This window comes from Schistocerca gregaria, chromosome 1, assembly GCF_023897955.1.
Source record: "Schistocerca gregaria isolate iqSchGreg1 chromosome 1, iqSchGreg1.2, whole genome shotgun sequence".
In the NCBI taxonomy this organism is placed as follows: domain Eukaryota; kingdom Metazoa; phylum Arthropoda; class Insecta; order Orthoptera; family Acrididae; genus Schistocerca; species Schistocerca gregaria.
Genome location: NC_064920.1, coordinates 362276397 through 362300817, shown reverse-complemented (window position 1 = coordinate 362300817; position 24421 = coordinate 362276397).

The window sequence follows — 24421 nt, the reverse complement described above, 5'->3', positions numbered from 1 at the left end:
TATCGGCGAGGACCATTCGCAACCGTCTCCATGAAGCTGGGCTACGGTCCTGCACACCGTTAGGCCGTCTTCCGCTCACGCCCCAACATCGTGCAGCCCGCCTCCAGTGGTGTCGCGACAGGCGTGAATGGAGGGACGAATGGAGACGTGTCGTCTTCAGCGATGAGAGTCGCTTCTGCCTTGGTGCCAATGATGGTCGTATGCGTGTTTGGCGCCGTGCAGGTGAGCGCCACAATCAGGACTGCATACGACCGGGGCACACAGGGCCAACACCCGGCATCATGGTGTGGGGAGCGATCTCCTACACTGGCCGTACACCTCTGGTGATCGTCGAGGGGACACTGAATAGTGCACGGTAAATCCAAACCGTCATCGAACCCATCGTTCTACCATTCCTAGACCGGCAAGGGAACTTGCTGTTCCAACAGGACAATGCACGTCCGCATGTATCCCGTGCCACCCAACGTGCTCTAGAAGGTGTAAGTCAACTACCCTGGCCAGCTAGATCTCCGGATCTGTCTCCCATTGAGCATGTTTGGGACTGGATGAAGCGTCGTCTCACGCGGTCTGCACGTCCAGCACGAACGCTGGTCCAACTGAGGCGCCAGGTGGAAATGGCATGGCAAGCCGTTCCACAAAACTACATCCAGCATCTCTACGATCGTCTCCATGGGAGAATAGCAGCCTGCATTGCTGCGAAAGGTGGATGTACACTGTACTAGTGCCGACATTGTGCATGCTCTGTTGCCTGTGTCCATGTGCCTGTGATTCTGTCAGTGTGATCATGTGATGTATCTGACCCCAGGAATGTGTAAATAAAGTTTCCCCTTCCTGGGACAATGAATTCACGGTGTTCTTATTTCAATTTCCAGGAGTGTATTTTGAAGAATGAGAAATATACCCCAACACTTTACTTTTCCTGTACTTGAATTCTGTGCAGGACTAGAATTTTCATCTTCGCTCTAAGTCGTTCATGATGCCTTCATCTGACTTCAGAAATAAGCCTGTACACAATCTCGATAACAGTAACACAGAAACTTTTCTGCTCAACTTACCAAGAAAGACTCCTTTTCGAGCCTGCTATAAATAAACATTGTGACGCAGTTTTATATCGATCTTTGCTTTATTACTGATCAATATTCGAATTTCGTTTCCAACATGTGAGTTTGTGGCAAGTGTTTTTGGAAAGCTACATTATGACACAGCATATAAGGTGATCCTTCTTCCTCTGCACCAAGTGGACCTTGATCGCTTGCCTCAAGTGCATCAAAACTTATACACAGATTTTCCGTTTTTACGGAAAGCCACATCATAGAACTTCTGTTCCTCTATAAGATGCCATGCTAACCTAAATTTTAGATTTTCATGGGCCTTGATCGTTATTGCAGTATACCCATCGCATATACATAGCAGTTCATATTATTGGCACTTATGTTTAAGACCATATCTGGCAAGTAGGTTGTGCAAACTTTTATCCCCTGCGTGATGGATGAAATAAGAAATAAATGCAGTAGTTGAAAGGCATCCTGGTATTGTTACCGGTCTATCACAAAGCTTGGTGCAGGCTGTTATACTTTGAAAACCTCAAAATGAAATTCGGAACTAAAATCAAAAAGGTTTATTGCTATAAATCTGACATAGAGTGGTGCCAGTAACAAATATTCTGGGAGATGAAGCAAATGGGTTACTGTTAAAGAGATACACTAATTTACTGTGAAAACCAAGTGTGAAAATACATGCTGTTAGTTAAATATTTATCAAAATATGTCTGAAAAATGTATGTTTGGCAGAGGTTGGGCTAATATTACTAAAAAATGAGTTTCATACATGTTGAAGGAAATTGTTCATGTTACCGACTATTGAGATCATTCCTTTATTCACAATGCGGTCGTTTGCACTAGTCACTTAGGAAGTATTAATTGAAATGCTCGTTAATACCGTCAGAACTGCCTACTGAAGACATCTATTGGATCGCAAATTAGTGGAACATATTTTCAAAAATGGCTTCACCTTCTTTGCTATTATTGGTGACACACTGAATGACACTTTACAGTTAAGATTTCAAAGCGAGATGTATAAAGTACAATGATACTGACGCTCTGACAGTCTAATACAACTCATTTCTGGGTAGTGGTATACCTCTTCACCTCTTTCACTTTTTTGACATCTACAAGTCATGATCGCATGCCTTGTTTACTTCTTTTCCCATTGTACTCATTTATTGGGTTGGAAAATGTAGGTCAGTTTTTGTAAATGTGAACATTGAACATACTGAGCATATGATTTTAAAGTTATGATACCGAGTAGGCTAATACTCAGTATCTGTAGGCAAACGGCGATTGTTTTCCAAGTTCTAGCTTCGTTAGCTATCGACGCAAATGCAGTAAAAGAGGATTTAAATGGATAACGAAAGTATCGTTTTCAGATCACTTACTTCTCTTCTTGGTTATTTTACAAGTATAAACAAAGTTACATTTACCAGGGCAATGCGTAGTTTTACTGAATCAAATACGCGTTTATGGCCAGAAAAACGTTTCAAAATACTTTCCTGCCACTACATTATTAGCATAAGCACTATAACATTTACTATTTGAAACATCCGTTGCATGCGCACGACAGAGATTACTAACAAAAGGCAGCCACAGACAGTCTCGTGTAAACAATAGACTGTTGTTGCTTTGGGGCATCTAACATGTCGGCGCTGGTTTCAAAACAACGTGTAGCGTACTGTAAGTCTGTAGCTTCATCTCCCCTTATTTTTATCTCCGTGTCAGCAACAAACAGTCACAAACATATCTTAAAATAAAAGAACAACAGCAGAAACTGTAACAAAAATTTACTTCCAAATTCACCATTATTTACGCAGAAAGATCAGCAGTTGCAAAATCCAAGTTGTTGATATTACAGTAAATACAGCGGAGTAATACAGGAGTTCACACATCACTGATATCACGTCTTTAAGAGCAATAAGAAACGAAAAACGCCTTGACAAAGGATATTAATTCCCATAACGCGTCATGCATAAAATAAATTAAGGAAAATTGTAATTATAACAAAGAAAGCTATTGTTTTCACAGTAACAGACTTTCACTATGTATTTTTAATGAATAATATAAAAAATATCGGTTTTTCTGCATTTTTGGACAGAACAGTTTTAATTGTTTGTGTTACACCTCAACTGCCACTCCCTTCAACACGTCTCGATTGTCTGCAGGCCTCCAGTACCGTTCAACAAGTTTTCGTTGATGTAACTTCCCTGTACATAGCATCTTCACCCACAAACAGCCTTACGGAGCTTTCAAAGCTATCATCTAGGCCATCTACATAACTCTTGCACAGTAATGGCCGTATAACGCTCCCTTGTACGCCCAGTTACTTTCACATCTTAAGATTCATCCAGTTAAATACGGCTTGCTGACTTCTAGGAAGTTTTCAACCGAATCGTAAAACTGGTCTGACGTTGGATAAGTTCTTGTTTTCTTCATTAGGCGAAAGTGTGGGCCTGTATGAACAGCTTCCGGAAGTGAGTACATTAGCCTAAACGTAAGCATGTACTACTTCCTCGATGATACTGAACTGATGCTTGAGAATTGTGGATAGTTGTTACTCGTCATGGATGAACATAGTTCTCTGACTCCTCAGAAATCTTTCGGTGAGCATACAACGAAATATTCTCAACGTTATCAGGGCGAAACAGATCGCCGCTCGCCACTAGACAGGTGTCAGTTGATCGTTCATGTACGATAAAGGTCCTACATATAGTAATTAAATGCTTGCTGGAAAATTATCTCTAGTCATTTGGCAGTACAAATTAATAAATCATAATAAATAGCAAGGAAGTCAGCGAAACAGATCGAAAGCGCTAATTAAGATTTGTTATTTGAAATAGATGGCGAAAAGGCTAGATTGAGTGGATTGAAAGCGAGTCCAGATCACGCAGTGGTTTCTAGTCTACAAAAAAATAAATATTTTGTATAAAAATTCTAAATTGTGAAGAAGATAATTAAATGAGCTAATGAAATTGCGTTGCAAAATAAACCATTATATATCCAAAAATTATTAAAAGAAAATATATGAATAAAAAATAGAACAATAAAATTACAAAATGAAAATCGCCCTGAAAATTATAATTGATCTGTTGTTGAAGTATACTGAAAAAATTACGCCGACATAAAAGTGTAGCCTCTTATACGCTATTACGCTGTAAAACTGTGCTCAACACAATCAGCAAATACAAGGTGTATCTAAATAACATATACGCTCCTTGAAACGAATCTCTCTTCAGTTACATTAGAAAAAAATTTTGTGAGTGTAATTTCATAAGGTGGCGAAAAACTTAGCAACACATACGTTTGTTAAGGACTCTAGTGGCTGCTCAAGTGTTACTGGACTGCAGACAATGTGAGTGATGTTCGACGATATTGGATAGTTTGATAGTACAATTTCGAACACCGCTACTTTCACGGTTAATAGTTACAATAATCCGAGATAAGCTTGAAGACCGTATAAACATTGTTGACGTGAAAAAGGGGCCTGGCGAAAGAAAGCAAACGTTCAGCAAACAACGAAAGTGTTCATGAACTGAACACGCAGTCCCCGAGAAAGTCTGTGAGGCAATGCTCTCGTGAGAGTGAGATCAGAAAAACTTTCACATAATTTTGCGGACTATAATTGAAAACCTTCCATTTCGACCGTTCTCTATGCTCTGGACGAAAATAGCACCAGTAGACGAATTAAATTTACTGAGCGGTTCCATAACAGGAGTGTAGAAGATGAACGTATGTAAAACCTTATTCTCTGGTCAGTTGAGGCGATCTTTAAATTTAACAGAACAATTGATCTCCATAAATGTGTGTGCTGGGCCAACGAAAAACCATAACTAATCGAAAAAAGCTATGTTAATCTATCAGGAGTACCTAGTGTGGTTTGTCGTCTAGACGATTAATCGGGCCATGCTTCTTTTGAAGAGACTGCCGAGGGGGCCCATATCTAGAAAAGTTGCACTTGATACTTCCATATCTTATCGACGTTTTTGACAACGAATATTATTACTTTCAAAAGGGTAAGGGGCTACCTCAGTTTCAATTTGATGTGAGGGAGGGAATTTCTCAGTCGCACATTCCCTTCGAAATGGATCGGACGATGCGGAAGTTCTGTGGAGTATCAAGGTTGATTACTGGATTAATTCCTTTGGACTTCAGAATTTGGGGCTCTGACATGAATATATCCATCATACGTCGCAAAGCTACAAACACTGGAAGATGTGATAGAGAAAACTGAGGAATCCTGCAAACTCCATTAGAAACAATACAATTGGTTAAGTTCCATGTCGTTTTCAACATAGAAGGTGGCCATTTTAAGCATATAACACCTGGATACCTCTACTATATGGTGTGTTCCTATCTCTAATGGCCCCATGGCTTATTTTGACTTTCAATTTCATCCAAATTAGTTTCAGGTGCAAATTTACTTGATCTGCTCTTCAGAGCTCTTTTCAAACTTCCCAGCAGCTGTAACGTAGTAAATGCCACAGCAACATGTATTTAATTTTATGCATCAGTGTATGTGTTACTTTGTCTAATTTTAGTAGTAGTAAATTAACTTTTTATCGGTTTTATATATGTTTTAAGGGTATGTGGTTGCAATGTCAGGGGCAGTCGAAATCCCGCGACAGTGTTTCCTCTGTTTATGTTGTGTTATTTACTGAACAGTAGCAGAGATATTCTGGAGACCAAATGGGAAATAAATAATAAAAACCTTTGTTCTCTTAGAATTCGGGAACAAAGTATTATGGTTCCAATTTTTAAAGGGACAGCAAAAACGTTAGACATAGTGAAAGATCTGAAATTCTTTAATAAATTTTACTTATGAATAATTTTGTATCTCACTGCATTACTGAATGTCATCTAACCATTTTCGGTGTAATTTCGCGCGTTCGACACTCTTAAGCTTCATTTTGACTACTTGTTATTTATATCCATTCCTCATTTGTAGTAGCTTAATGAAGTAATTTTTTCCTGAAATGGCTCCTATGTAAACTCAATTTGACACTTCCTTGAACAGGATACCAAAAGTTGCAGTTATCTGGTACGTTAAACAGTCAGATACTGGGGATACCTATCCTGTTTGTAGTTGCTAAAAATACTAAAATATACTCTATTATGGTGGCTTAATACAAGGTATCAGCATTTTATTGACTTTCTTCATCAAAACCATAGCCCTCGTGTAGACTGACTCGTTCATATTGCCTAAAATGTTCAAATATTCAAAAGTATTGTAACATTTACTTGAGTCTTTCTTCATAGTAATAGTTTAAGTTCGTTGAGGAATAGGTCTTCCGCTACCTATAAATGACTAATTCCACTGTCAGACCATCACATTGCTGAAAAATATTGTTTAAAAAAGATAAAATTTTAGAATATTTGAGTCCTAAGACTTTTTCCTGGGTACAAGTTTTTTTTTACATTTTCTTTATCCTTAATAACTAATCAACCTTTTGGTGCTTATTGTGAACAATTTTAGGATATTTATGTATAAGCGAGGATGTTGGACATCATTTCTTATTTTTTTTGGATTCTAGCATAATTAGATACAGAATGTAATTAGGTTACGCAGTTCACAAACATTTCATGTCAATAAGACAACGTTTCGAACGAGTATAACAGAATAAGAGTATGATTTAAAAAGTAGTTCGCTTATGTATCAAATCACAGAAGTAGCTAAGGCTCCTGTCATCAGTTAAGTGCATTTGATTGAACAGACCTGGATTACTTTTTGAATAATGCTTACAGTAACATAATTCTTTTAAATGTTTACACTTAGACTTTTAGCAAAAATAACAGAGAAACGCACTGATAGTCACATAAAAGTTGTGTGGTATTTTTCGTATTGTTGCAATTTCTCCGTGGTACAGTAGGCGAATCTGAACTCTGCCAACAGCACAGTTTTCCTAAGAATTTCACTGCAAGCACTGATCTAAATTAATTCCAAAAGTTTTCATTTGCTTTTAGGAAGACTACATTGTTGCACTCCAGAAAAAAAAAAAACTTAATATTTTGGCGGACAAAAATTAAAAGTGTCAGTCATAACAGAACAACTCTTGCATCTTTCGATATTGTAAGTAGTCGAAATTTTTTTTGATTTCTTGAACTATGGTCTTGACAATGTTTTAATTAGGTTCATGAACCGGACGAATTTAATTGGTGACGTGTTTAGTGTCTCGCTAAATAGCCGGAGAAACATATCGTCGCTTCAATAATTCTATTGTGATTAAAGAGTTGGGGATCTCTTTTTTATGATGTCTTCTAATTACAGTACAGTTTCCTTTTTCTGCACAGTTTCCTTTTCCTGCCGATAATGTGAAGACTTTCCTTAATGTTTTCAGGTGCAATGTCATCATTGTTGGTAATGTGTTTTCTTTCTTCAGTGACGAGCTGCAATAACATTCAACTTTTTGCGTTTCCAGCTATGGGATCATTTACTGTATATGTTAGCAGACTGTCTAATTCTTACTGCCTCCGATAACAGCTCACAACATAAAAATTGGCGCGGTACAACGCGAGCTACACAAACTTCCCATAAAGAGATGTGATTGTAGACTCCATTTATAAACAAAATAATTTTACTTCTGCAATGCGTATCGTTTCTATTATAACTTGACCAGATTTGTCACCATAACCCAAAAAGCAGTTTCTTCAAGAAAAAGAAAAAAATGGTAATTACGTCTCAACTGAACTCATTTATTAGTGATATACAGCAGTCCTGTGAGAATGGATCATATCCTCTGACAGTTGTGTCTAGTCCGCCACTTGTCAACCTCGTGAGTGCAAATCAGGAGCTGTCAGCTCCAGTAGCAGCTTTATTAATGTACCAGGCGCGCTCAGTAGCGTCAGATCTAGAAAAACACTGTTAGATTTAATGGTTTCTTGACATCGAGGTCAGTTGGAAGGAAGCATAACTGAGCGAGACAACAAAGTGGCGGTCTACTTAAATTAGGAACTGTCTCGGAATTCACACAATATGGTTTAAGACAACGACCATCAATTTCTTACAACGCTTGTGAGAAATGTGTTATCACCTAAAGATTCTGAGTTCGCTTCGATTTTAGCAAAAACTTTTATTCATATTTCCTTCTATTCGTAAATCTGCTGCCATGCTGCATTTCCAGATCTTTCTTCTACACTTTCTTCTGCCTGTTATACAGTATGTTATATTCCAATCCTAAAACTTCTCTTCAGCAGCTCTGTCTAGTGTTTTTAATGTGTATCCTACGAGTAGGATGTCTTCTTTAGTTTTGTTCATACGTGGATTTATTCAGCAGTCATTCATAGGGTGCTATTTAAAATGATCTGCCTTTAAATATTTACAAAAGACAACAGATTGTGAGCCAACAGAATTGTTGCATGATTTCTTTGATGGAGACGAAGGAGAGTAGGTTTCACACTACCATCGAATATTCAATTACTTCTTTCCTCTGGAGTTGGTAGTACATTTGCATAGTTACTAAAGTCTGATAAATGCACCATTAGTTTTCTGATTTCGCGTTATGACGTCTTCTTCTATTTACTGTTAAAAACAGTCTTGATCACGATTTATTTATCAAGGTGACCGGTTTCGGCCACTACTGTGGTCGTCTTCAGACCACTGAGTAGGAACCTCTTTCTGTTGGAGAATCACTTCTGATGCTCCAACAGAAAGAGATTCCTACTCAGTTGTCTGAAGATGATCACAGTAGTGGTTGAAACCGGTCACCTTGATAAATAATTCGTGATCAAGACTGTGTTTAATAGTAAATATTTGTAACACATTGACCACTGCCACTCCCATAATGTATTCACAAGTAACGTCTTCTTCTGATTTAAATTTTTTTATAGCTTCAATTCTTCTACAGTGTTTTCAGCAACTATGATATCTCTCAGTTCTTTAGTTTGGACAGTGTTGATCTTTAATTCGACAGCAGTTGATTTACTCTGTAACACAGTGAAGTGCAAAACTTATTGACGACTGTAGCCTTCAGTAGATGTAGAAAGAGCTGCAACAGTATAGTATATAAGGTAACTGAAAGACATACACAATGAGACGAACTGAAACGACACTTTTATTCAGAGACCATAATTACAGTGATCTCAGTGTTAGTATGATCATTCCTTTTCTTCTCATTGCATGTTTCTTTGAGTTAGCTTCTGTAGCATACGGTAATAATTCTAGCTATGTATGGTATAGGTATCATCGAACTAAGTTACTTGGAAGCACATTATGTGGAGATTTATTCATTCTTTAGCTTTGCACACGCCTGATGTTAAGAGAGAACCCCCATCTAATTCTAAATCTTGAACATCCTTAAGGCCACTTTATATTTCGGTTGTTATCTTTCGTGAATTATACCATCAATGAGTATGACGATAACAGCAATAAAGTGGCATAGTTGACGCCACCTTACTGGACCTCTGAACTAACTCTGTGGTTTCTATGAGCTTTAAGTGAAAATCGTCATTTGAGTATTAAGATACCAGCAACTTATTTCGACTCAGTTACTACAGTGAGTGGTTCGATCACGTGAAAAAAATAACGGACATTGCACATAACAAAGAAAAATATCCTGCATTATGTGATTTTAATATTACTGGTGAACTTCTTGATTACGCCATATCATACAACGGGCAGGCAAATGAAAACGAGACAGATGGAAAAAGTAAGTAAATTGTTAATTATTTCAAAAGTAATCGCCATAACTGTGTGTGCCGGCCGCGGTGGTCTCGCGGTTCTAGGCGCGCAGTCCGGAACCGTGCGACTGCTACGGTCGCAGGTTCGAATCCTGCCTCGGGCTTGGATGTGTGTGGTGTCCTTAGGTTAGTTAGGTTTAAGTAGTTCTAAGTTCTAGGGGACTAATGACCATAGCAGTTGAGTCCCATAGTGCTCAGAGCCATTTGAACCATTAAACCATAACTGTGAATATATTTAAGGCATTGTGAGACAAGCCGGTCACTGGCTTCATGGGAAAATTTTTGCGGTTGTCCAGCCACATGAGCCCAGATTGTTTCGACTACGCTGCAGAAGTTTCACTGGGATGCCCTTACACATCCTCGATAAATTCCCAATCTCTTCCCATACGATTTCCATATTTTTGGAGACCTGAAGAAAGACACTCGCGGCCGTCGATTTTCTTCAGACGAAGAAGTGCATGCCTGGGTACGATCAAGGTTCCGTATGCAACCGAAAAAATTGTTCCATGAAGTTACTGACCATCTTCTCTTACAGTGGGATAAATGTATTAACACATGTTAATTACTTTTGAAATAATGAACAGTTAACTTTTTTTTACATGTCATCTTTCCATTTGACTGTCTCTTATGTAAGTATGTAGGACTAATATTACGAACCAATATGAGGGTGTTCCAACTTTCATGGTGGGCGATAGGTGGTTGAGGTTTTGAAAAAATTTTCATCGGCTTTTCATAAAATTTTGACGTGAAATGTTTGGTAAATAATTATTATTATATGCTTTAACTTCCTCTAACTCTGCTTTATAAATTTTATAAACCGCTATTACTTGGGAACTGGTGGAAGGTTAGAAAATTGTGCTGTTAACACAAAGATAAAAGTGGACAGTAGATAGAAAAGGCTGACTACCCCGTGAGTTAAGGTGAAGGGGATGTCATTGGTTGGAAGGTTTCTGCGAAAGTGTAATGCAGCTGTAACGGATATCGCTTACAAGTAGTATGTGCGATCGTTCTTAGAGTGCTGTTCCAGGGTTTTGTCCTTATTGAGTAGGAATAGTGAGAGACATGAAACGAATTCAGGGACACATTTATGGTATCGTAACAAATCTACTCAGCCCATACGAAAGTGTAGCAGAAATTATTAGGGAACTTAAGGTAACTTGCCAGTGAATGGCTGGAAAAACAGTAAGAATTTTCATAAAGTTTATGAGGGTCTAACTACATAATGTGAACTCTGAATACAAAGAAATTTTAGGACAATGAAAGTGTTTTAAGGATGAAGATTTTGGTATAAGAATAAACAGAATAGCTTTGATATAAACTTTATTACATAAACATTTATGTCGGTCAGTAATTTAAAATTTCTCCTGCCCGTCTACGTTTGAAATCTATAGCCTTATTAACTACTTTTCTTAGATGCTTAAAACTTTGTGCACACATTTATGACTTTGTTATCTAAAATGTAGACTACAATCAAATGATTTCAATGAGTAGTTTTCATATTATAAATACATATATTAGACAATCAAAATTAAAGCAACTTTTTATAATTAATAAGGCTATATTTTTCCTCCTGGGGATAGTAGGCTGGTGTCTGTAGTGTAATTTTCTCCAAATGGTACCCTGAAATATCACAAAAAATTTCAGATCTCTAGCTCAAATAGATTTTTTTGCATAAAATAAACACGTCTGAAAATTTCATTCTTGGGAAATTCAGTTTAAAGGTACATTTCATCTGTTACTCACCTCTGTTGTTCTTAAAACCCTCCAGTTGCATAATATTCTCGGTTTGTGTGTTCCTCATCATCTTTCTTACTTTTATTTCTCCCCGTTGGGATTCTAGCCTCTTTAGTTGCCTCAAGAACCCATTTTTCGCCTCCGGCTACTCTCAAGGAATCAATTGCTATCAGTGTTTGTATCATATTGAAACCAGGAGTTAGTCCCAACAACTCTAAAACATGACATGTGCTAACTGCCACATCATTAAAGCAAATAACTGCATCTAATACATCTAATCTAATGGTATTGACTCCAACAAACATAATTTTAGGCAGGCTTTCCCATATCACATGGTTGAAACATTCATTAACATTTTGTGTCTTTCCATATAAGCATTGTGACAATAGTTTAGTGTCACTTAGGTCCCTGTATATGGGATTAATTGCTTCCAATACCTCAAATGGCAGGGAGTGATGCTGTGCATAAGTCTCACCATTTGCTATGCCTATACCACTGTCGCGCTGTGGATGGTCATCTGTAGAAGCTATATGGATAAAGGTAGTCCATACTGCTTTATTCATGGCCTCAATATTGTCTCGGTCCCACCTTATGGCTAAGCCATAATAGAGCTGCAGTTTGTCCATCTCTTCCTTAGTAAGAAGGCCCCAACCACCAATTGGTTTGCCATCACTGAGCTTTTTCCCCTTCATATCTTCTATTAGCTTACGTAAACGTGTGCCCATCCTCTTTTGGACATGACCAATACACTCTAACTTTTCAATTTTTATAGTTCTTCCATAAGGCATCGTTTCCAATACATTTGAAAACCCTTTGGAGTCTCCGTCTCGAAGGTACGTCACATACAGTACACCACAATTCTCTTCTTATCTTTGAAATATTCTGAGAACTGCCTCTGATTCCAATCCAATACTCTACCCAGGAAAATTCTGCATACAAACATGATTCTGGTTATTTCCTCTGCAACCTTGGTAGTACATTGTCATACATTCTATGTCAATCACCTTTTCATTTTCTAGGGATGTTGCGGTGACAACACCATTCAGTGATAGGTGACCACGCTTCTGCCATGTCCCATTCAAGGCAGCAGCTATATGTCACCTTCATTGCATAACATAGTTTCTTCCATTGCTTTCATCATTGACACAGCACTCACTTGACCAGTAACTATGTGTATTTCTCGAACCATGTAGATGAGGGCAAATTTATGATACCACAAAATGTTTGAGCATCCTTTCTACCCTTTCCAATACACCTCAAACCATATGCAAGGCTGCCATTTGTGTTGTATACTCTTCCTTTGCACAATCCGGAAGAATACTCAGTTTTAGTTACCCCAAAGAAATTACAAAACACTTGTAATATATTATTCACACCTTTCCTGCCTTCAAAATCTTCGACGATTTTAATACCACCTTTTCCACAAAGCGCTCACACAGCAGCATTCTTTAGAAGTAAACATAAAGCACTCAACTCAGCAATTATGGAAACACATTCCATTAGAGTATTTTGATCATATTTTATAGAAATGTCACTCTGGGTGCTCCAATACTTTAGCTTCTGTCTTGAGGCACTTGGCGGGGTCGACATAACATCCAGATGGTTTGTGGATGAACACTACTGTCCATTAAAATTGCTACACCACGAAGATGACGTGATACCGACGCGAAATTTAACCGACTGGAAGAAGATTCTGTGACATGCAAATGATTAGCTTTTCAGAGCATTTACACAAGGTTGGCGCCAGTGGCGATACCTACAACGTGCTGACATGAGGAAAGTTTATAACCGATTTCTCATACACAAACAGCAGTTGACCGGCGTTGCCTGGTTAAACGTTGTTGTGATGCCTCGTGTAAAGAGGAGAAATGCGTACCATCACGTTTCCGACTTTGATAAAGGTCGGATTGTAGCCTATCGCGATTGCGCTTTATCGTATCGCGACATTGCTGCTCGCGTTGGTCGAGATCCAATGACTGTCAGCAGAATATGGAATCGGTGGGTTTAGGAGGGTAATACGAAACGCCGTGCTGGATGCCAACGGCCTCGTATCACTAGCAGTCGAGGTGACAGGCATCTTATCCGCATGGCTGTAACGGCTCGTGCAGCCAGGTCTCGATCCCTGAGTCAACAGATGGGGACGTTTGCAAGACAACAACCGTCTGCACGAACAGTTCGACGACGTTTGCAGCAGCATCGACTATCAGCTCGGAGACCATGGCTGTGGTTACCCTTACTGTGGTTACCCTTGACGCTGCGCCACAGACAGGAGTGCCTGCAATGGTACACTCAACGACGAACCTGGGTGCACGAATGGCAAAAGGTAATTTTTTCGGATGAATCCAGGTTCTGTTTACAGTATGATGATGGTCGCATACGTGTTTGGTGACATCGCGATGAACGCACATTGGAAGCGTGTATTCGTCATCGCCATACCGGCGTATTACCCGGCGCGATAGTATGGGGTACCATTGGTTACACGTCTCGGTCACCTCTTGTTTGTATTGACGACACTTTGAACAGAGGACGTTACATTTCAGACGTGTTACGACCCGTGGCTCTACCCTTCATTCGATCCCTGCGAAACCCTATATTTCAGCAGGATAATGATCGACCGATTGTTGCAGGTCCTGTACGGGCCTTTCTGGATACAGAAAATGTTCTACTGCTGCCCTGGCCTGCACATTCTCCAGATCTCTCACCAATTGAAAACGTCTGGTCAATGGTGGCCGAGTAACTGGCTCCTCACAATGCGCCAGTCACTACTGGTGATGAACTGTGGTATCGTGTTGAAGCTGCATGGGCAGCTGTACCTCTACAAACCATCCAAGCTCTGTTTGACTCAATGCCCAGGCGTATCAAGGCCGTTATTATGGCCAGAGGAGGATGTTCTGAGTACTCATTTCTCAGCATCTATGCATCCTAATTGCGTGAAATAGTAATCACATGTCAGTTCTAGTATAATATATTTCTGCAATGAATACCCGTTTATCATCTGCTTTTCTTCTTGGTGAAGCAATTTTAATGGCCAGTAGTGTAATTGCACAACCTCTACTTTCCAACGAAGAAAACCGATTACCATAACACTTACGTTTTTTCACTCCAAAACACTTTTTTTGGAGGCATAACTACTTCCGAGAGTGACGTAGCACCAACAACTCAACAACGCACAGAAGTCTGAACACAAACAACTCTCGAAAACCATAGATATACAAAGGAAAACAAAGGAGCATCGGAAAGCGTGTGTGCTAAAAGGGCTGCCAACTCAAAAAAAGATTACGCAGTATATCTTTTCGAAGTGGCAAAATAATAATGACGCCATTTGACATCCGACCGCAGTGGGAACACGGTCGTTGTCGCATACCAACATATACTTACATTTGTTTTTAAGTTGTTCTTGATGTCCGAATCGATTGATTTAACTATCATTTTATCACAAAACTCTAAATATTGATTTAAGAGGGAAACAAATTCGAATTTTTGAAGCAGATTCGCTAGCATGTGTCCTTAAGTCAGAATCTTTGGAAGAAACGTGACCTAGTTCTCGCGAAAGCCCTAGAGATGCTTATATGATCTGTGTTCGAAAAATAATATGCGACTGTCCTTTTGATACCTCGCACAGCAGTCGTGAGTATAAGAGAGATTTGGATGCGTACAGAGGCATAGAGGCACTCATTTTTCCACTAGTCAGTACGCGAATAGGATGAGGCAGAAAATCCAGAATAGTTGTACGAAGTATCCTCCACGGTATAATTTACAGTGGTTAGCAGAGTATATATGTAGAAAACTCAAAACCAGATACATATCCAGTGGAATAGAGTATCGGTTTGGCTGTAATGTTCTTCAGTTCCTGGAAATTTTAATGACCGGAATTGCGTCCGCCACGTAGTATACAGTAGATGAAGCGTCATTTGAAATACAGGCGGCTGCTACACCTTGTACCAATGACGCAGATATCACTGGAACGTTTCTTAGCTACGGCCGTATTCTCTTATTTCTGTGGCCCAAACCGACGCATCTCGCGCTATCGGCGCGTGACGATCGATTTGCGGTTCTGGGAATGTGTGCCCTCTGAGAAGTAACTGCTTACAGCGAACCTACCTGCGTCCACTTCCAGAGTCTGACACGGGTATATTCACGCCTTCCCACGCAAAGCCGTTACTCGCTTTCCGGGGGGTACACAATGACATGCCACACTTTCACATTTGTCGAGCGTCCTTTTTTCTCTCCTCCCCACCCAGTTTTTTTATTACAGATCTGTTCTACCATTTATTTCAAGAAGATGGACTGCAGTAGCATGCTGCTGCAAAACGCCACATCCAATTAAAAAAAGAAAATTGCCATCGTTTTCTCTTGCATTTTAGTTGTTAATCCAAGCTGTGGAAAGAACTACAACAGGGGTCTGTATTCTCTGGCAATATAAAGCGTTTCTGTTCTTTATCGAAGCTTAATTGGGAAAGAAAAATAATTTCATTAAAGTAAACGTCACATGGACCTATTCCATATATGTGACTGAGGGGTAGGACTTTGAAATGCCGAGCACATAGTATTTTCCATGGAATTCGAATAACGAGTAAACAGCTGTAATAACAAATGACGCAGGAATAAAAGTAGTAAGCATAAGATTTAATGTTGCATCGGTTCTAGACAGAACACAACCTCGCTTAGGGGAACAAACTAGGCACGGTGAACATTCCGTGACCGTCATTTAGGGAAATCGCAGAAACTTAAGCAGCATGGCCGTGTGGCGTGGATCTGATTTGGACCCCGTCTCATTCCGCCTTGGCATAAGGTATTACATAATTAATTAAACTACGAATGCTAATTTGGATGTGAAATACGATGTGGCAGGATATAGTTATTGAATAACTCTTTGTGTGTAACTGATTTCATAAGCTACTGTGAGTTCGAATTATGCAGCAGAGGAGTGTGTATGAAGAAAAGCGCTGAGTAAGGGAATGAAACACCTGCAGCCGTCCTTATGAGGTCATTTATTGTATGGCTACCGGCTTCGGTGCTTCAGTGCTACATCTACAGGCTTTATCTGATGAAGAGAGGGTTAACGCAAGATGCTTTTCTCCTTCTTGAATTTCGGTATTCTTTTATGAAAACGGAAATGGAATTCAAATAATTTGTAAGTCCACTAAAACGCTCCATTCGAGTCATATGGTACCTGTGAAGTCACTGGCTAGCTCGCTTATTCTTCTGTCATAAAGCTAAATCACAGTCATGGCTTGTGTTGGTTTTGGAATTTATGTTTCGGAAAATGGTTTAGTAATGATCTGTAGCAACACACTGTTCGAATACACTCATAAAAACTCTCTAAAAATTATTTTTGAATGTATCAGAGGATGAGAAGATACGTAAAAATTGGTTGCACTATACCGGCAAAATTCCACCACGTTGCACCATCCACGTCCCCTTATTTAATTAAAACATCTTACACTCTGAAGCTGTTATTACCTCCGAGGTACGCTTTCCCATTGCTACAAGGAAGGATAGCGGGAGACGACGGAACTGAACTCTTGATAAAAATAATCGGTATACCCACTTGCGTTCACAGCATTGGTACCTCGGTTGGTAGCTCGGCGAACTGTCGATTATTACAAGATGACATCCATAGGTCGCTGGTTGTAATCTAGCCTGTCATGATGTTTTAACTTATTTATAAAAGTAATCGACCATGTTTTCTTATGAACTGTGAGCACACACTTTTTAGTTTACTTCAGACTCCGATATTAGTTTACACTCACCAACAGCAAAAGCATTATGTACATGCTTTATATCGCTCCGATACAGAACCTCATTGCCCCACACCTCGTTGTTCTGTGGGAGTATGATGATATCCTCACTACTAGCAATTATTTTCCAAAAGGGGTAATTGTTTGTACGCAAAGGAAATGGATTTATCCACTGTTGTCCATTTCTCTGACTAATATTAATGTGAAGCTATGCACAATACTTCCCACCATCGAAACAACAGCTACAATGAAATCTTGATAACGCAATTTTCATATTTCGTGTAGAATTTAAAAAAAAAACTTACGATCCTCCGAGGATTTGAACCCATGGTATACAAACCCGTGGTCACGTACGCTATCCTTTGCACCACAGAATGTGCACGAGTGGGCGAATCTCTGCTGAGGACCTTCTCAAGCGCAAATCAGGACTAAGAATTTCCAAGAATAATTTTATTGTGCTTTGAGTCGTATTTCATGACTGAGTGTCGACAATCTATATACAAGATAAGGAACCATTTGCACAAAAGTTCCACAATTCCTTAGTTTTGAGCGGGTTTAATAATGTTGCAGAGAGCAAGGAAAAGTATGTCTGTCCTTGCACATATCGGCACTGTAAATGAGTTGAGCACGAATGCACCAATTTTCCTAGTGTTTCCACTATCAGCGTTCACAGAATTCTTTTATATCTGTACTTAAATGTCGTAAATAACTAAATTATTTGCAGAACAGGTGCATAAAAACCTACTAACTTCGGCTAACACTCCTGTAACGTACGTGTAGCTTCGGTTGACTCCTAGCCTGTGACGTCGCCAGAGCTACAGCCAATAACAGAGCGTTTTCGATCGCGTGACCAACTCTTAGCATTAAATCATTTTTAAGCTTTAGTTACATAAAAATAAGATATATTTTGTGAGCATATGTAGCGTAAATGCTATTTGAACGCTATAATTACTCCGAATAAAAACATTCCGAACCATATTTTTAACACAAGGAAATATCCTATTGTGTTGTCTGTAGTGGATGTCTTACAATAATTTTGCGTCTTGATTTTCGACGACTCTTTCTGGCGCCTCGTCCCACCAGCTCCTGGTGACCGGTAGATGGTAACTTTGACATGAGTTCCAGTGGATGATTCATGCCACATCATTGTGCCACTGCTCGTAATAAATTAGGGTGATCTTTTTGCAACAGTTTAAGATATTACGAATTGTTTCGTCAGTTTCTGTGCGAGTCTGCACTTCGGTACTTCTACTGATTTCAGTATCCTGTACTTGATGCCGGTAGTTTGATGGCTTGTCCCTATACAGCAAGCAACAGTCCATCAGTTTTCTTCTTTGGGTTCCGTTGGTCAACAAAGACCAGGTCTTTTCTCTACATACACACACCTAAAGAAGTTTTACATCACCTCAGTTCCGAAAGTTCCGAAACCAGTACAGATAATTGGATAGAGGTCGACATAAAGAACATTTCCTCCCTTTCTATTGCACATTGCGTGTTCTACCACCATACAGCGAGACCTTCAGAGGTGATGGTCCAGATTGCTGTAGACACCGGTACCTCTATTACCCAGTAGCACATGCTCTTGCATTGATGCATGCCTCTATTCGTCGTGGCATACTGTCCACAAGTTCATCAAGGCACTGTTGGTACAGATTGTCCCACTCCTCAACGGCGATGCTCCGTAGAGCCCTCAGAGTGGTTAGTGGGTCACGTCGTCCATAAACAGCCCTTTTCAATATGTTCCAGACAAGCTCGATAGGGTTCATGTCTGGAGAACATGCTAGCCATTCTAGTCGATCAATGTCGTTATCCTGAAGGAAATCATTCACAAGATCTGCACGATTGGGGTGCTAATTGTCTTCCATGAAGGCGAATGCCTCGATAATATGCTGCCCATATGATTGCACTATCGATCGGAGGATGGCATTCACGTATCGTACAGCCGTTACGGCGCCTTCCATGACCACCAGCGGCGTACGAGCGCCCCACATAATACCACCCCGAAACAGAAGTGAACCTCCACCTTGCTGCACTCGCTGGACAGTATGTCTAAGGCGTTCAGCCTGACCGAATTCCCTCCAAACACGTCTCCGACGATTGTCTGGTTGAAGGCATATGAGATACTCATCGGTGAAGAGAACGTGATGCCAATCCTGAGCGGTCCATTCGGCATGTTGTTGGACCCATCTGTACCGCGCTGCATGGTGTCGTGGTTGCAAAGATGGACCTCGCCATGGACGTCGGGAGTGAAGTTGCGCAACATGCAGCCTATTGCGCACAGTTTGAGTCGTCACACTACGTCCTGTGGCTGCACTAAAAGCATTATTCAACATGGTGGCGTTGCTGTCAGGATTCCTCCGAGCCATAATCCGTAGGTAGCGGTTATCCACTGCAGTAGGGGCCTGAGCGAGGCGTGTCATCGACAGTTCCTGTCTCTCTCCCTCTCCTCCATGTCCGAACAACATCGCTTTGGTTCACTCCGAGACGCCTGGACATTTCCCTTGCTGAGAGTCCTTCCTGGCATAAAGTAACAATGCGGACGCCATCGAAACGCGTTATTGACCGTCTAGTTATGGTAGAACCCGTGGTCTAGGGGTAGCGTCTTTGATTCATAACGAAAACGTATTCGGTCCCGGGTTTGATCCCCGCCACTGCCTAAATTTTGATAAATAATCAGCATTGACGGCCGAAGACTTCCGGCATAAGAAGTCAGCCTCATTCTGCCAACGGCCTTGTCAAAGAGGGCGGAGGAGCGAATAGACGTTCAGGGCACTCTCTTGTCCTAGGGGTGGGAAATTGCCCCTAAAGGCGGCAGAATCAGCAATGATCAACGACATGAGGATGCAGAAGGCAATGGAAACCACTGCATTAAAGACACGTAACGTGTATCCACAGGACATGTGGCCTGTAGTTGAAGAAGTGTCATGATGATCTCTCCATTGGCAAAAGATTCCGGAATAGTCCCCCATTCGGATCTCCGGCATGGGATTGCCAAGGGGGAGGTTAACATGAGAAAAAGATTGAATAATCAACGAAAGGATAATGTTCTACGAGTCGGGGCGTGGAATATCAGAAGCTTGAACGTGGTAGTGAAGCTAGAAAATCTGAAAAAGTAAATGCAAAGGCTCAATCTAGATATAGTAGGGGTCAGTGAAGTGAAGTGGAAGGAAGACAAGGATTTCTGGTCAGATGAGTATCGGGTAATATCAACAGCAGCAGGAAATGGTATAACAGGTGTAGGATTCGTTATGAATAGGAAGGTAGGGCAGAGGGTGTGTTACTGTGAACAGTTCAGTGACCGGGTTGTTCTAATCAGAATCGACAGCAGACCAACACCGACAACGATAGTTCAGGTATACATGCCGACGTCGCAAGCTGAAGATGAACAGATAGAGAAAGTGTATGAGGATATGGAAAGGGTAATGCAGTATGCAAAGGGGGACGAAAATCTAATAGTCATGGGCGACTGGAATGCATTTGTAGGGGAAGGAGTAGAAGAAAAGGTTACAGGAGAATATGGGCTTGGGACAAGGAATGAAATAGGAGAAAGACTAATTGAGTTCTGTAACAAGTTTCATCTAGTAATAGCGAATACCCTGTTCAAGAATCTCAAGAGGAGGAGGTATACTTGGAGAAGGCCGGGAGATACGGCAAGATTTCAATCGATTACATCATGGTCAGACAGAGATTCCGAAATCAGATTCTGGATTGTAAGGCGTACCCAGGAGCAGATATAGACTCAGACCACAATATAGTAGTGATGAAGAGTAGGCTGAAGTTCAAGACATTAGTCAGGAAGAATCAATACGCAAAGAAGTGGGATACGGAAGTTCTAAGGAATGACGAGATACGTTTGAAGTTCTCTAACGCTATAGATACAGCAATAAGGAATAGCGCAGTAGGCAGAACAGTTGAAGAGGAATGGACGTCTCTAAAAAGGGCCATCACAGAAGTTGGGAAGGAAAACATAGGTACAAAGAAGGTAGCTGCGAAGAAACCGTGGGTAACAGAAGAAATTCTTCAGTTGATTGATGAAAGGAGGAAGTAAAAACATGTTCCGGGAAAATCAGGAATACAGAAATGCAAGTCGCTGAGGAATGAAATAAATAGGAAGTGCAGGGAAGCTAAGACGAAATGGCTGCAGGAAAAATGTGAAGACATCGAAAACGATATGATTGTCGGAAGGACAGACTCAGCATACAGGAAAGTCAAAACAACTTTTGGTGGCATTAAAAGCAACTGTGGTAACATTAAGAATGCAACAGGAATTCCACTGTTAAATGCAGAGGAGAGAGCAGATAGGTGGGAAGAATACATTGAAAGCCTCTATGAGGGTGAAGATCTGTCTGATGTGATAGAAGAAGAAACAGGAGTCGATTTCGAAGAGATTGGGGAGCCAGTATTAGAATCGGAGTTTAAAAGAGCTTTGGAGGACTTACGGTCAAATAAGGCAGAAGGGATAGATAACATTCCATCAGAATTTCTAAAATCATTAGGGGAACTGGCAACAAAACGACTATTCACGTTGGTGTGTAGAATATATGAGTCTGGCGACATACCACCTGACTTTCGGAAAAGCATCATCCACACAATTCCGAAGATGGCAAGAGCTAACAAGCGCGAGAATTATCGTACAATCAGCTTAACAGCTCATGCATCGAAGCTGCTTACAAGAATAACATACAGAAGAGTGGAAAAGAAAATTGATAACGCGCTAGGTGACGATCAGTTTGGCTTTAGGAAAAGTAAAGAAGCGAGAGAGGCAATTCTGACGTTACGGCTAATAATGGAAGTAAGGCTAAAGAAAAATCAAGACACGTTCATAGGATTTGTCGACCTGGAAAAAGCGTTCGACAATATAAAATGGTGCAAGCTGTTCGAGATTCTGAAAGAAGTAGGGGTAAGCTGTAGGGAGAGACGGGTCATATACAATATGTACAACAACCAAGAGGGGATAATAAGAGTGGACGTAAGGTTTAAGACAAGGCTATAGTCTTTCGCCCCTACTCTTCAATCTGTACATCGAGGAAGCAATGATGGAAATAAAAGAAAGGTTCACGAGTGAAATTAAAATACAAGGTGAAAGGATATCAATGATACGATTCGCTGATGACATTGCTATCCTGAGTGAAAGTGAAGAAGAATTAAATGATCTGCTGCACGGAATGAACAGTCTAATGAGTACACAGTATGGTTTGAGAGTAAATCGGAGAAAGACGAAGGTAATGAGAAGTAGTAGAAATGAGAACTCCGAGAAACTTAACATCAGAATTGATGGTCACGAAGTCAATGAAGTTAAGGAATTCTGCTACCTAGGCAGTAAAATAACCAATGACGGACGGAGCAAGGAGGACATCAAAAGCAGACTCGCTATGGCAAAAAAGGCATTTCTGGCCAAGAGAAGCCTAGTAATATCAAATACCGGCCTTAATTTGAGGAAGAAATTTCTGAGGATGTACGTCTGGAGTACAGCATTGTATGGTAGTGAAACATGGACTGTGGGAAAACCGGAACAGAAGAGAATCGAAGCATTTGAGATGTGGTGCTATAGACGAATGTTGAAATTTAGGTGGACTGATAAGGTAAGGAATGAGGAGGTTCTACGCAGAATCGGAGAGGAAAGGAATATGTGGAAAACACTGATAAGGAGAAGGGACAGGATGATAGGACATCTGCTGAGACATGAGGGAATGACCTCCATGGTACTAGTGGGAGCTGTAGAGGGCAAAAACTGTAGAGGAAGACAGAGATCGGAATATGTCAAGCAAATAATTGAGGACGTAGGTTGCAAATGCTACTCTGAGATGAAAAGGTTAGCACAGGAAAGGAATTCGTGGCGGGCCGCATCAAACCAGTCAGTAGACCGATGACAAAAAAAAAAAAAAAGTTTTGGTTTAACTACAGACAACACGAGCCGTGTACCTCTTTCCTGGTGGAATGACTACGTCTTGCTCATGCAAGTTTCTTTACATCTTTGGGCGGGTTTAGTGACATCTGCGAACAGTCAAAGAAACTGTGTCTGTGATATAATACCCACAATCAACGTCTGTCTTCAGTAGTTCTGGGAACCGGGATGTTTCAAAACTTTTTTTTATGAGTGTAGTTTGCCTTCAGTGCTCTCCAAATTCTATCCATGTAATGCTTTATTGCGTAGGCATTCATACCGGTTTTGGAGTACAGCTTCCCGGTAAGAGTAATAATAACAATAATTATTATTATTATCACAAGATGTAATAATAATTATTATTATTATTACTATTATATGAACGGAATATTATTGTCTGGAGAAAATTCATTTCGACTTCAAGAGTGATCTTTCATGCAATGTACGATGTGAAGTCTTAAGACTCTGAAGATATTTTCTGTAACATTCTATTTCATTTGCTTCCCACTTTTCACATCCACCTTTGCTGTCAATGGTTCAAATGGCTCTGAGCACTACGGGAATTAACATCTGAGGTCATCAGTCTCCTAGAACTTAGAACTACTTAAACCTAACTAACCAAAGGACATCACACACATCCATGCCCGTGGCAGGATTCGAACCTGCGATCGTAGTAGTCGCGCGGCTCCAGACTGAAGCGCCTAGAACAGCTCGGCCACCCCAGCCAGCCTTTGCTGTCACCTACAGTGAAGTACTCGTCTCCGTATAGCGTGATCTACGTAATTACGTAAGTTTTATTATAACGTTCATAGAACACTGACTCGTGTTTTGGTTTTTTCTGTCTTTCGCGGAGAGTCTGCAAGTAACAGATACGCTGGCACGGTGACCATCCAGCTATGTGCTAATCATCGCCGTAAATAGCTCTCCCGCCGCGGCCGCTGGTCCGTCAGAGGGAAGCCCGCGCCGTCTCGCCAGGCGGGCCCGAGGCCGGCGGACAGCGGCCTCCTACCGAGCCGTGATGTGTGCGTTCTGAGAAGCCGTGCCGCCCGCTCAAGGGTACGCCTCTTGTAACAGCTCTGCTTACGGCCGCGGCGCCGCTGCCCATTACGCTGTCCCTAGTGCCTGCCGAATTCGCCGGCGTGTCTTTTCACGAACTTCACGGTCGTATAGCGGGAATACGCCTGTTATCTAGCATGCAGAGTCGTCGACAGATGTAGGCGTCTCTCAAGAAAGCGTGTCGGGGCCCTTGCTGTTCGCGTTCTATATTAATGACCTAGCGGACAATATTCATAGCAACATCAGTCTCTTCGAAGAGGATGTTCTTACCTATAATAAAGAGC